The 11792-nt window shown below is 41.8% G+C and overlaps 1 protein-coding gene across 1 annotated transcript in view; it reads left to right on the top strand.

Annotated features, from left to right (window-relative positions):
• Positions 1–2999: 2999 nt before the first annotated feature.
• Positions 3000–11792, top strand: part of LOC114565418 (neurocan core protein) — a 41195-nt gene continuing 32402 nt past the window's right edge. The window contains exon 1 of the mRNA XM_028593453.1: positions 3000–3425. The gene's annotated coding sequence lies outside the window, so the exon portion shown is untranslated. The remainder of the gene's footprint in view (positions 3426–11792) is intronic.

Below are 11792 nucleotides of genomic sequence, written 5' to 3'. Positions count from 1 at the left end.
GTTTCTGGGTACTCCTAGTTCTAACACTGAGAAATTCAGAGCTGACAAGGGAGGGGTTGGATAAACAAGGTCCACTGTATGGGAAAAGACTTGTTACAATTCAGCTGGAAATTGATCCTCTGGAATTGAATCTGAGGGCAGATTGTCTTTCCACCGTGGCACTGATCTGTTGCCAGTCCACAGAGGTTTGGGAGTTTCCAATAACAAGTATTGATCCAGTCCATTACTGTTATTGAACGGTGTAGACTTACAGTTTGTGGTCTTCTGACGTAAACATTACAGAGATTGATGGACATTGTCTCCTTCTCTGTTCTGGCCTGCAGAACTGACAATGAAGTACAAATATGAATAAGTGCACCTCTGGTTGACACAGAAAGCTTTTTTCTTTCTGTCAGTACATAAATCTCCAGGATGCTGGGTGCAGTGCTGAGTGACTCGACAAGACACATTATTCGTGACAACGAAGCCTGAGGCAGCTCAACATCTTCTAGGCAAATGTTTGTTCCTTCAACCATCCTCATCGTGGTTCGTGGTATTCTTTGTTGCACAAAACACACACACACACACACACACACACACACACACACACACACACACACACACACACACACACAAAAAGTTCTTAGAAAAAGATCTCCATTTTGAATGCAGAATTCAGATTAAACAAAGCTGTTTGATGTCTCAGAGACCATATTTTAGTCACATTTAATCGTATTTAGCATGTAAACATTGCTGCGTTTGGGTTCGCCTCTAATCCCCTAGCAACCATCAGTTCTTGGCTTCGGTTTTGTTGGCATCCAAAAACAATGGTGTGTTTTGTAATACTTTTGTGAAGGCAGAAGAAGAAAATAATATGCAAATCGAAGTCACAGAAACTTCAGATTAGAAATACTAGCAGCGGCGGTTAAGGCCTGTGACAGATGCTCCTGATCCAGTCAGTGTGTTTGTTTTATGAGCAGACACATTTACAAGCAAGTTTGTTGACTGGGACCCTCATCAGCGCTGTGAGAGTGATGGGGGAAAACAGAGACAAACATCATGGCACAGGGGCATTCATCCAGCTCTCTCACTGCATCTCTGATTGTCTCTGAACACAACAGGAGGACTGGAAGGAGATGCCGAAGAACCAAACTGTGAACGTTGTACTGCGGAGGCCTCACTGCTCCAGTCCAGGTAGCCAAAACCCCCTTGTATGTATGGCTTGACAATCTAAATCATCTAAATGTCCGGTGCATCCTCAAAATTCAGCCTGGTACCTTTGGAAACTAGATCTCCGCTAGAATGAAAGAAAGTTGAATAAACTTTGGGTTAAAGCTAGACTAAGATCACTTGCCTTAATGCTTAGAGAAGTGCTCTCTTTGACTTTATTTCTTATCATTTAAACTTGTGTTGTCTTCTTGTCCACCATGAACTAGTCCTTCTGGGTCAAAATTAAAAATAATCGCTTTTTTTTTAAATTCATGGTCAATATACTTAATTGAAATAAAATTATACCTATATACCTATTTCTTTTAGATAAAAAATGCAGAAATGATGTAATATGTTGACTAATAGTTAAAGGAATATGCCACCGTTTGTTGAAATAGGGCTTAGCACGGTCTACCCTGGCTGTAGATAGGTGGGCCAACGCATTTTTTGTCTCAGTGCAAGTAGTTAGGTTGTTTTTTTGTCGGCTCACTTTTACTCACAACATGCTAACCGGCAACATAGGATTCCATTCACTATGCTAAGCTAACTAGTGGCGGCGCTGCCGGTGTTGCACCGGATGTTGAGTAGATCACAGACTGGTTTATCTCAAAGTTTAGTCAGGATACTGTTTTAAACCATTTAAACATGTTTTTTTCAAATGCTATAAAATTGACAACCAAAATTCAATGGAAGTATTAATTTTGCCTGCGAAGAATGTAGTATGGGTTCCATACGACGTACATGCATGCATTAATTTTTATTTTGGGGCGATTTGGTTGTAAGAAACCCATATTTCTGATATAAAAAAATCTTTAAAACAGGTCAAATTTGACCCGGAGACAACACAAAGCTTTAAACCTTATGTTCACACTGATGAATCGAGAATTTGAAAGAGACATTTCACCTCAATTCTCTCAAACACTGGCTTTCTAAAAGCCGTCAAGTAAACATCCTATTTTTAAACTATGAGTGAACTATGGAGGCATTTTCCTCAAATAAATATTTTAGTCTAGAAGTGATTGTGATTACATAATTACTAGCTCGATTGAGATTCCAAAAGACAACAACTCCTGCCTCCATTACACAAGGGAAGACGCATTATTCAAAACCAAGGTTGAGCAACAGACTGCAGACCTACAGTATGATGAGTCTGCGGCTCTTCTGCACACTTGATCATTGAAAGAAATCAGAATAAGAGCTCGGCCCCTGTCAGAGCTGCCACCGCCAACTAACAAGCTTTCCTTTACAATGGGCCAAAGAAGACTCACTGTCTGCTGTGTATTGACCCCGCTGCGGTGAGGACAGAAGATGTTGGCTGTTGCCAGGTTGTGAGATGCGTCTGAGGCAGCTGTGCTTTCACTCAGCAGTTGTCACAATGACTTCTGCTCAACATCAGTCAAAATGTTATTCCTGCAGACATTAATTGGGTGGATACATGATACTTTCTTTTTGTCTCATGAGAACAGGAGACCTGCGAGCTCTATGTGATAACACAAGTTTAGTTGATTCAGAAACAAGAGGATGTGAGGATGTGCCATGAGGATATATAAGGGGGTTCATCTGATGGTCAGACTGTCATTGTAAGCTCATGGGTACATTTCAATTGAATCCACAGACACCGGATCAACCTTTGAGGTTTATGTAGGAATCGGATTATGGTCATTCTCTCTCTCTCTCTCTCTCTCTCTCTCTCTCTCTCTCTCTCTCTCTCTTCTCTTACACCCCCACACCCTCCCTCTCCCACCCCCACCCCCACCCTGTGTCCCCCCTCTTTGAACGGGGGCGCTGGAGCCGTCTGCCTGTCACCGCTTGCCTCTTTGTTCAAACTGATCTTGCTTCTCTCCCTCAGCGTTGCTGCTGGCGAGGAGGGGATCGGAGGCAGCACCTTGCTGCGTGTGCTCGCCCGCGTGTGTGTATATGTGAGTGTGAATCTATTCCGATCCCGGCAGATATCAACGTGTGAGGATGAACGGCGCATAGGCTGCTGCTCGGCGAGGAGAGGAGAGGATACCGTTGGAGAAGGAGTGAGAAGTTCAAGACGTGGAGCGCGCTTGTGCACACACTCACCCCACGGTCTCTTGTGCCTCTGCAAAGTGCTGTTTCACCCTGGTTTCGTCGCTTGCCGTCTCTCTGCACCCTGTGGAAGGTTTGGGGGGGGGAGCACCTGCACCGAGGCGCAAAAGCTCAACATTCCTGAAGATTGCACCATTGAGACGCGTCTGGTTTTGACAGAAAAGGTAAGACTGAAAGCACGGAAATTATTTGCTTGCTTTATCATGCATGCTTTATGAAATCAATAATTTGGTCAGTCATTGTGTGATATCTCAAGTCACCGGGTTGCATGAGGCGCCTGAGACCGCTCAGCTGCTGGAAGAGGATCTAAAGTGCTTTCATTTCTGGGTTACAATAGAAAGACGCACTTTCAAAGACAGGGCTCGCAATTTAAGAACACAGTAAAGTTCTTTTCGCATTGCCAATCCTTGCAATATGTAATTAGCCTATATGCCCATGCAATAGGTAATAACTATTTCCTGTAGACCAATCATTGCCTTTTCTCTCACACGATCACAGCCTCTCAGCCTTAAATACGCACAAAAATTGCTACCGTTTGGGATATCTTTAATTATTTACAGGTCAAAGCTTTTAATATTGGTCTATATTTACGACCCATGTAGGGCCATGCATAAATCATCAACTTACCAAGTAACCTTGTTAGTGTGTCCTCTCCTCTCAGGAGATGTCTTGTCTTCGTAAGAACTTTGGTCTACATGCACACACATCTTTTAAATCTTCCTTTACTTTACAGTAGATGACAAAATCAAAAACAAATCAGACAGGAGGGTGCCTTCTGTTGACTGATGCAATTGTGGAAGCAGATCAGAGCACTTGAACAGGTGTTGGTGAAATCTATTATGTAAATCAGAGTCCTTTGGTGAACAACTGCCAACATCAGATCTTTTATTGGTCCACCTCCAAGGGCTGTCTGTCAGCTGGGAATGACATCAAAGATCCTGTTATGTATAGAAACTGGATGATCAGTGAAATCTCTGAGCCTTGTAAACCATCTCTGAAAATATAAAATGATACAAAAAGCGACCAAATGATGGTAAAATGAGAGAATGCCTGGTCTCTGAAAGTCTTGTATTGATGACTGCCTGCTCTCTAAACAAACTCTGGCATGTTCAAATCACAGTGAAGGAGGAGAACAGTTTGGGTCACCTTGCCAAATGAGCTGTAGTCTGAGAATATGCAAGCCCCCGCAGCCCAATAAAAGCCCATCCTGCTTCTATTGACTGACTCCATGTCTTTTCTTCTTTGGCCTTGTTAGTGTGCCCACCACCAGCTGTGTGTCAGAGCCACAAAACAGGACGTGGTTAACCAGGCAACGCTGCACTATAGACGAGGCCGAGCTGAGGAAATGTGTGTGTGTGAGAGAGATAACAGAGCAGTATAGTGCCTGTGGGATGAGCGGAGAGGAGAATAGTGAGGAATGAGGCTAAGAGACCCAGCTGAAAGTTTACACCATGCATTTTTCATTCCGTCCGGATGTGTGCGAGTGTGTATTCGAAAGGGCATCCATGAGGCCCGGCACGCATGGCATACAGTAGAGTTGTGTGTCTGTAGATGACTGCGCTCATACGAGCAGAGGGATCAGAGAGCGGTGTTGTGGAGAAGAAAAAGGTCTGATTAAAATAGAGTACGAGCTCAGTTGGGCTGCCTCGCTGTCTGTTGCTGCACACTTTGCACTCAATCAGCCTCAGTGTTATTTATCACGTCTGGCTCTGAGACGTCTGCAAATACAGGAGTCACTTTGCATCAGTGAAAGATGGGAAAAGGAGTAATCTTAGATGCTTTTAGATAGATGAAACAGTGCAGAAGTGAAGCAATGAGCCGATTTGTCAATAAGTCGATTGACAGACTCGATTGGGATTATTTTAAGTCATTGTTCAAGCGAAGACGCCAAACATTCCCATGTTTCCCTTCGTTATTGTGAGGATTTGTACAGTAGCGTTCTTCATTTGTGGGTTTAGATGGACAAATCAAGCAATTTGATGTTGTTTCACAATTTTCTAGCATTTTGTTCACCATACCAAACCAGTTACATTAGGATCAGCAACCGTTTTGATATCTATGATTTCAGGCATTTCTTAAGCAAAACTGGCAAAGATTCACTGGCAGCTTCTCAAATATGACGATTTGCTGCATTTCTGTTTTATATTATTGTGAATTGAATATTTCTGTATTTTGGACTGTTGGTCGAACGAAGAAAAAAAACGTCATCAAGATGTCGTTGAGCTTTAGAAAATTGTGATTGGCATTTCCTGACATTTTATAGACTAGTAAAGAAAATAATCTGCAGATTCATTGATAATGACAATAGTTGTTAGTTGCAGGCAGCCCCTAAAGTACTGTTTCCTTTCAGAATAAAAGGGAGTTTATCCCTGCTGTTCATAAGTGAGCAGTTTTGTCACAAGTCTTGCTGATGGTGTATTTTCAGTAGAAGCTAAAGGTACATCTAAGTCAGGGCTTGATATTTTTCTCTGTGGTATGAAAGTGCCCACTCTAATATGTCACTCAGGTGATTATTAGCTCAGTCAGTACAATACATTGCTAACAGAAAAGAGCTATAAAAACTCAAATCAGCACCAGCGCTCGCTTATAGTAATGACCAAAATAAGCTTACTTCAAAGTCAGCCACAGGCTTGTTACTTTATGGTTACGCTGCCCTAAAAATGTGTTGACTTTTTTTGGATCAGAATGTGATGGGTAGTGATGTACAATGGGGAAACGTATGAGCTGTATTTGTTATTGTCCTAGCAGTAATTCATAAACAGCAGCTCCAACTGTGAACTATAAAGTGGGAATTTTATGATCTCTGTGAACTTTGTGCACCGTTTACAGCCAGATGGGGAATAGGTTTCAGGCTAACAATGATTTCACAGTGACTGGAGCTAAAACTGTCCACGTTTTCAGCACTGGACAGCTCCCAAATCTCAATGCCCAATGGTCCGACCACAAACATTTGTCAAATAGAAAAAGAGCAGTGAATAGTTGTGGTTTGAGCTGCTGGATGGAACGGTAATGTTTCCCTCCTTCCAGGGAATATTGAAACCCGAGGGAGTCCCCAGCCACCAAAACCCAAAAGGGATTGGACAAACCAATCCATCAATCAACTCCAGTCTTTAGCCTGGGAGGGACTAAAGCAGCCCACCAGGCCAATCATTACAAGCGTAGATGAGACCACAGCTGAACAGCTCAGCCACACAAAGAGAAAGGTCCCTCTCTTTGTCTTTGGCCAAGGGCTCTCCTCTAAGGTGGAAGACAAATATTTGGCTTTGCAGTCGGCTGAGAAGAAGCTTGTTAAGGCAGCACCAAAGTTTTATCCGCCTCTGCAACACAGAGAAGATTAGAATGATTAGTCACTTCCCAAGAGGTAGTTAACTGCAGTGGTGTTATTTTTTTAAAATATTATTTTTCTAACGTCACACTCTTCGAAACATGTACACTCAGCACTTCTTTCCTGTTATTGTTAAATGCTGATGTGAGAATGAGGAGATGGCTTCTGCCTCTCCAGGCATTGGCGCTGGTGATAAACACTTGGAGAAGGACAGAGATCTCTGTTTTTTGTCTTTCCTCACCGAGTTGATATTCCACAGACTCAGCACATCATTAAAGATGAGGAATTCTTGGATGAAGCCCCACCGCCACGTCTACGTTTGTGTCTATTATTCCATTTAATTTCACAGCTACTCCTTTTTCTGACCAACTTTTCCTGTGGATGGAAATGTGGTTGGACTGTGGTGGCCTATTTATGGAAGCTCTCCCAATCCAGTTTGTCTGTCTCTTTGTGTGTGTGTGTGTGTGTGTGTGTGTGGAGCCAAAGACTACTATACTCAAGATGTTAGCTGCGTCTCATGCACCTGATCCTTTATTGACTTTGTTACCAAGAGCTGCAGAACCTTCACCTTTGACCTGTATTGACACAGCTGGTGTAGAGGCTGCTTACGACAGTCCCTAGCTACATATTTTTTCACCTCTGACCCTAAAATCATTATCCCCTTCAATATTGCTACTTACTTAAACAAACATTTCGCCTACAATATTCAGGGGCAGAGCCAGACGTTGTAAATGGGTCTGGGGGCATTCTCCATTTACTATTTGATAATAGAAATCCTAAAAATCTGTGCATCATTTGGGACGATGATAGTTTCCAAGGAAAAGAATCATCATGTTGAGCCTACATCTTGTTTTGTTTAATTATTCTCCAATTGTCTTCATTATTCTGAAACCAGAACATAACAATTGTTCTGGTACCCTGAATCTTTGAAGATTCAGGGCCCCAGAACAATTGTTAGCCACCCCCTCCCTCCGAGCATTCAGGGCCCCAAAACAATTGTTAGCCACCTCCTCCCTCCGCTCCTGACAATATTAATAAAAGCAGTGGATCAAATGACTACATGGTTTGTGAAAAGGGAGGCCTGTAGTGATGAACCCAGAGATTTATCACCTGACTGCAGTTCCCTTCAGATGAGCGTTCTAGCATCTTTCTGCTCATTGTTTTGGTTTTTTCGTCGCCACAACTTTAGTGCCTTGGTGCATTCTCATCAGCTTGGTTCCTGGCAAGTGGCAGGCAGTGAAACAGTTCTAAAAACCTAGCATACGCTGCCTTTCCAGCACCAGACGACAGAAAGATAAAGTTAGCGAGTATTTAGCAGCTAAAGGAGCCAGATATTTCCCTCAGGAGTTGGTGGAGACCAAAAACAGAAAAGCACAATATTAGACTTACATTTCTCAGGTGGCCAGAAACACGACTCCAAATGAATACTAATGTGTCTGCTGGATGTGTAAATTAGCCATTATATGCTAACACGTTTGTGGTATCAACTTATGTAGTGATAAAACCAGTCATGCCCCCAAAATTTCAAGGATTACGAGAGATTTTTGACAGTATTTAGTTTATGCTTTCATTTACGTTCCGTTGAAAAGTACTGCACATAACATACTGTATGATTAGTTACTTTAAAGGAACATCAAAAGTATCTATGGAAGCCAATTTCTACCAGGAAAATAAAAATACATACATGAAATTATAATAAAAAATTTGAATAGTCATGACGAGTCAAAATGATGAGATAATACATAAAAACTATAGTGTTTTAAGACTTAATTATCACATATAGTATAAAAAAAATGTTAATAAAAAAAATGGAAAGTACGGTAAGTAAGTCAAAATTGTACTTTCGCAAAATTCTTCATGTAATAATTTTGTTTTTTTAATCAGTGTTTACTTTTCATCAGTTTTTATTTTGCCTGGGAGAAATGGCCCATACTTAGAGTTATCTGATCATTTTCCTCTTCCAGTCAAAGGTTCACTGGTTACAAATCAATTGATGTCGGTGTGATTGGATCCTTTTTGACGCATTAAAGAAAAGAACGATGATTGATTCCACCGAGGTCGCTGTCTGGCGCTCCCTGGTTTCTATTTCCTCTAAAAGCTGTTACAATACTTCTCACATATTTATGTACACACTTTTTGTGCAGCTCCCTCATATATTAATCAAATGCATTTATATTGAATTTTTTTTCTCCGTATCTCACATAGTCCTACACCTTTTGCACATACACACGAACGACAAAAATACTCGTACGACGGTGCCAGAAAGGGACTGAGAATAAAAAAGGTGGAGAGAGAAAATGAGCATATCTGAGATCATCTGCTGCAGGTCTGTCGAGTGACGCTCCACAGCAGCTTAACAGCTCTACAGGAAGCTCGGCAACAGATGGATGTTATAAGAGCTGTCAATCTCTCACAGGTATACACAAATTGTATAATGCATGAAACATCACGTATTTCCTCTTGGGTTGCTGTTCAACACTGAATAATTAAAGGAAAATAAACAGAAAAGTTCTAACTACCTACTTACAGTTACAAGCCTAAGTCTCTGGCTCTTTTTTTCGCTTGACTTGTCTGTTGAGGATCCTTCAGAGTGACCTAAACTGCCTCATCTCTGCGCTTTACTGCTCACACTTATAGCCAAACCTTAACTTGGCCTCAGCAAGCCGGTTTAAATAATCTCTCTCTCCATGCCCAGTGCAATCAATGGTGTCAGTGTGGGAGGAAGGAGAGTGTAATCGGAGGGACCAGCTTTCCAGGGTCCTCTCTCCAGCTGAAGCCACCAGAGCTGCATGAGTCATTAGTTGCTTTGAGTGTGATTAGTCACCACACACTGAACACAATGGGTGTCTGTGTTTGTGTGTGTGTGTGTGTGTGTGCTTGTGTGTGAGTGAGAGAGTGTGCACAATGCATGAAGGGAGCAGGAAGTGAATACCTGATTCAGCTTAGCTCACTTTCCTTTTTTTCTGTTTTTAATTTAACTTAAGCGATTAATGTTCATGCACTCTGGTTTAATGTCTCTTTTATGGCACCAAATCACCACTGCAACATACTACTACTGTATTTTTTTCGATCTTTACAATTCATTTAACAAACATTGCATCTGTTTAAGCGCACAGACGTTCAAATCTCGGTCGCAAATCTATTCAGGATGCAGCATTTGTCTCGCAAAGAATTATGGAGCTTCCGACGCAGCTTTTCATCACAGCGGTGTAGTATTGTCACAACGGTGATAAAATGACCTTCCTTTCATTCCTCTTCCTTCATCTTCTTCCCCAGGTCACCACTTTGTCTGTCACTCATCCAGAGCTGTTATTTTGCTGTTCACTCTGCCGCTCTCCAGAGGTAATAGTTTTGTGGGACATGATTATAGAAAAAGGGAAGGAGAACAATCACCTTCTCCTGTCAGGTCCCAGGAGGGGGATACAAGACTGGCAGTTTGACTCCCTACTGTAAAACTAGCTCGGTTTCCATCCTGATGTCTATTAGTACAGATTCATCCAAAGTCCTCAGCCTCTCCTCTTAAGCTATGGCATATTTTTAGACATTAATTCTGCTGCTTCCTCTTGCCATCATGCAGTTACCCAAAAAAAGGTTTTGGAACTTCCTGTAAAAATACAAAACATTTTTTTTTTGTTTATATTTTTCCTCCGTCAGAAATTCATTTCCCCAAGGGGCAAACCGAGCTTGAGCTCTTTTCGGTTGGGTGGAAGAAAAAAATTGCATGTAAACAAGATCTCAAGAGTTTTAGCCTTTCCAAAATCAAAAACACAAGAGCAAAATTGCAAGGAATAGATTGAACATTGTGTTTATCTGCTCTAACATAGGCTGCAAACTTTATAGTTAGCCGAGCATGCTCTTCTACTCACTCCTTAAAGTAGTTGAGTGTAGAGTAAGTAGTAGAGCGTTACTTACCAAAGCTAACTGCATTTTTAGCTATAAGCTAACTGCATTGTTTTGTGGCATTACATGTGATGTTATAAAAAGCCTTGTTCAAAACTGACACATCTACTGTGTGGAAACCAAAATACGGCTATATCAGAGTTTAGGCTAACGTTAGCGGCTTTGTCTGGCTTCTATATTCGGTTTGGGGACGTTTACACTCAACATTTCCCAAACTCGTCAGTTCATCCTCAAATCCTTTCCACTTAAGTATATTACTGTTCTTTCCTAGGGCTAACTAGCTCTACCCTGCAAGAACAATGCTGCTCCCTTATTTGTTATTAAAATGGATTATTAACTGGTGAGGATGCTGACCTTTTGCCATGAACATGTAGCTAAATTATATTTTTTTGCATAATGTGTATGTACTGTAGCTATCAAATGCATATATAGGAGCCTTCTTCTTGTTTAAAGCATGTCAGCTGGAAAAGCCAACTCATGAAGTTTGTGTTAATTAGCTAGCTAGCTATAAAGTTAGCTTAAAATTCGCCAGCAACAGTAGCTAAATTGACAGTCGCATGTTAATTGTGAGAACCTTAGTCTACTTCTGTCTTAAATCCTGGACCCATTGTTTAAAAAATGACTGGGATTTTTGAGTAAATCTGCCACGGTTATCTTTGTAAACTGCATTATGTGAGTCAATTCGCAAACTATAATAGCCTACATGAAGTGTATTTGTTTTCTTGACCTTAACTGTGATGGCAGCTGCCGGCAGTGTGTGTGTGTAGGTTGGTGTGTGTGTGTGTGCGTGTGTGTGTGTGTGTGTGTGTGTGTGTGTGTGTGTGTGTGTGTGTGTGTGTGTGTGTGTGTGTCATGAATCAACATGGGACCCAACCTGGCCTGATTAAGTAAACCTGACGGAGGCATTGTAAGCATAAAGCTGTCGTGCTGTGCTCACAAACACGATTTATCGTACAACCACAACAGCCGCTGACATGAAGTGTTCCACACTCTTCTTGTTTTTTCCTGAAAACAATTTTCCCACCAACTGCAGAACCGAAGGAGATTTGGGTCGAGGGGCCTGTCTTGCCTGCGTCATAACGAACATGAGGCCAGTTGGTCTCTTGCTTCAACAGACTGACAGCTTATACTGAGCAGTAATGTAGGTCTGCCAGCCTCGTCTGTTAGCTCTCTTTGGATCTCTGTCACTCCGCTCGTCGGCTCTTACAATGAGTCGAGAATGCGTCCTATTCAGACAACATCGTGAAAATGTGTCGGCTGGACATCCACATTGAAGTCCACTGAAGCATTTTAAAGACTTCTGGCT

The sequence above is a fragment of the Perca flavescens genome, chromosome 12, assembly GCF_004354835.1.
Source record: "Perca flavescens isolate YP-PL-M2 chromosome 12, PFLA_1.0, whole genome shotgun sequence".
Classification (NCBI taxonomy): domain Eukaryota; kingdom Metazoa; phylum Chordata; class Actinopteri; order Perciformes; family Percidae; genus Perca; species Perca flavescens.
The sequence above is the reverse complement of the archived record's forward strand: the minus strand, read 5'-3'. Positions and strand labels throughout refer to the sequence as shown.